The following is a 3,591-nucleotide window of genomic DNA, read 5'->3' on the forward strand; positions in this document are numbered from 1 at the left end:
CAGAGAGGGAGCGCGCCCGCGCTAGACTTCTGCTGCAGAATCCTGTTTCTACTCTAATTCAAAGATTTGGAGTGTCCAGACGATTCAGGGGCTTAGACATAATGATAAGAAGACGTTTTTAATAACAAGGAAGCAGGGGAGTACATAACGAAGACCTAGAGCACACGAGACGGCTAAGGAGAAGAAGATCTAGTTTCATACTTTTGTATTCTTCGATTTAAGCGATACTTTTGGATGCTTGTTTTTTATTTGTTCTAAACCCTAGTACTTCTATATTCTATCTTAGTCTTCAGAACTTATTTAGTATCATATATTCATTGGAACCCATGGTGACGATGTGTTCGTTCATGAACTAATCGTTGTCATGGGGTTCTAGTGGATTTACTTATGGATTTCAATAGTTGATTGTTTTAAATCTTTAGTGTGTGGTGATTTATGATTTCCTAGTTTGGTTGTGCTTATTCATTTTTGATGCGTAGCTAACATCTAAGATTGTTTTTCATCTCTATTGAAGCGACAGTGAATATAGAGGTTTAGAACTTGCAATGCTAGCATATGTTTATGTATGAATTGACAAGCATGATTCGTAGTGTAATTTTAACCATCTTACACACCTTATGTAATCACAATAGATAACTTGTTCTTAAACCGTTATATTTTCAAATCTTATAGACATATAGGGTCTAAGCATAATTGGTGTCTATTTGGCTTCTATCTTGATTGTGGATGCTCAGTAGTAGGGTATGCGTATATCGAAAGATAGCGTATCCTAATTTCGTGTTATCTGAATAGTTATCATCACCATTGCATGCTATTGGTAAAGACTTAAACTTTGAATGAAGTATTTAATGAAGTTAGAATCCCATGTTTTATTCTCATATAAGTAATTCACTTTTAATCTCTTTGTTAATGCATGCTAGTATAATCTCTTAAGTAGTTAATCAAATCAAACTTGTTACTTGTCTTAGCTGTGAACGATAATCATATATTGTTGCATAAGTGCATAATCTGAACTTAACCTAAACCAGTCTCTAGGGGAACGAACTTGACTTAAATCTTATACTACTTGTGATCACGTACGCTTGTGTGTATTTTCGCATGTGTTTTAGTGCGAACAAGAATCTTACTGAACATGATTGTGATCTTTTTTTTCTAAGAATAAAGGTCACATATTTAAAACAAGTTTATGAATTTTGCTGTTAAATTGTCTTACTACGTTATCAATAGGAATGAGACTACAAATTAGGAATCAATGCATCAAGACACACGAAGCATTTGTTAATCACTGGGAAATCATAATATACATTTTTATATATTATGAGATTAACAATGAACTTTGTTTGAAAATAACTAGTGTGAATTAGTTATCCTCTTAAAATGTGTCTTGATATTCCTGATTACTCTCTAATCATGTAAATGCATGATGGAATTTCTCGAAGTTTATCTTCTCGAGAAAATAACATGAATTACTCAGATTCTACAACATATTGAATTTTGAATTATAAATTACATTATACTAAATAAATATGCTATAAATCATGTTATTTGAAATTATGTCGCTTTACTGAAGCAACTAATTTTAGTACAAATTGGAAATCATCTTGATAAATCTCATAAATTTGTACAAAATATTCACTAATGTATGAATTCGAAAAGCTTGAGAAAATGATGCAGGATTTGACAACTGATCAAGGAGAAAGAAGAAAAGTGGAAATAACTTGTTGGAAAAGAACTCTCTGAGATTGATGAGTCAAGATTTTAATATCATATACTTGGGTGAGTCTTTCTCTTTAATAATATATTTTACCACTGGTTATGATGAGGTTAGGAGAGAGGGTCTAGATAAATATGCCTACATGCTTTGGTTAAAGTTGTTTTTTTTTGCTAGCATAGCCGCTACTTATCTTTGTCTCCTTGTTATGGGCAAACACGATCATTTTATACTCTCTTAAAATGGTTAAATCATTTTTCTATATATTCAGATGACTCCTCATGGAATTCTTCACAAACCAATGGAGTTAAATGTGAAGCACTGACTTGAACAGATGAGAGCATATCACTTGAAACATTTCTTATCTCTCAGAAGATGTTGCCAAAACTCAATTCTGACTAAATCCTTCTTTAAAGATCCAAAATTTCTTTGTAATCAAGGAGCTCAACTTGTTGAGTTGCTTGCACCTAATTAGAAATACATTTCATTGTTAAGCGAAGCATTCATAAAACACAATGCTTGCATTGTGATTTCTAACTCAGAACCCCCATCCAGATTTGGCTAGAGGCTACATGTTGAGGTAGACCTGTATGATGCCATTTCAAAACCAAGGGTTTTATCACTCTTTAGTGAAGACCTTGGATTTCTAGTATATTTTAGGTGCAAGTAGGCCTGCAATAGCTACATAGTTTGAGAATGATATTTCTGAGGGAAAATCATTCAAATCTAATTCTATTCAAATGGAGGTTCTATCATAACCGGTATTTTATTATCCTTTAATTGATATATATATATATATATAAGTATATTGGTTTAATTTGTTAATATATATGTTTGTGTGATTTGATTGATGCCAAATAATTGTGTGGTATTATTAAAAATTTTAAAAATAAGAAATACATTATTTTCTATTTATATAAGTTATAAAATACATTTTATTATCTAAGAAAAATAATTTTTAAAATTATTTTTATTAATAAATTTCGAATTATATTTTATTAAATTTCTAAAATTCTAAACTATTTTATGATGTCACTCTTGTCATTTATGGATTTGTAGTTTTATTTATAAAATGTATTCTTTGTAATTAATTAATTTAATATTTATTAGATTACATAATTATCCTTGCATACATTTCCACTCACAATTCAAAACAAGGATAATTGTGTCATTTCATACTCCACTAACTCATTCTACCTAGCCAAAGTACCATAATAACCTTGCATGCAAATGGTGTTAATTGAAGAGAGGAGGACAAGATGGTAATTGCTCCCTCCACTATCATTTTTTAACAAATAAAATACCAAAGTGAATCATTTTCTCTCATTTATACACCAAAAACACTCTTTCCTCTCTTCTCCTTCTTCACTCTCGGCCGAACCAAAAACATACATACACACACACACACACTTCATTTTCACTCCATTTCATCAAGAAACCTAGTGTAATCTTACTTTCCTAACCATGTTCAATTTATTTCATACATGTTTGCTTTGAGAAATTGAGATATTGGTGTTGCATGTAAGAGGAAGTTCAAACTCAAGTGGAAAACCTTAGTTCTTATGAATTTAAGGTTCAAACTAAAGAGTTAAATTAGCATAAGGGTTGTGAAGGACAAAATAATGTGAGAATTACTCACATGCATGTGCCATTTCTCCCTCATCCATTCGGCTATGACTCCAAAGGAGCCGAATGGGGCAATAGCTTATGTTGTATTTTGAGTTTTGATTGTTATATGCTTAAATCATGATTATATGGTGGTTGTCTTGGTATAAAACCTTTGCATGTTATAAATTTTTTATAAGTATGATCTTGATAAGGTTGCATGTCAATATTTTTGGAACAAAACCCAAGTACTATTAGTATATTTTTGGTTAAAG

Source organism: Apium graveolens, chromosome 3, assembly GCF_009905375.1.
Source record: "Apium graveolens cultivar Ventura chromosome 3, ASM990537v1, whole genome shotgun sequence".
NCBI classification, from domain to species: domain Eukaryota; kingdom Viridiplantae; phylum Streptophyta; class Magnoliopsida; order Apiales; family Apiaceae; genus Apium; species Apium graveolens.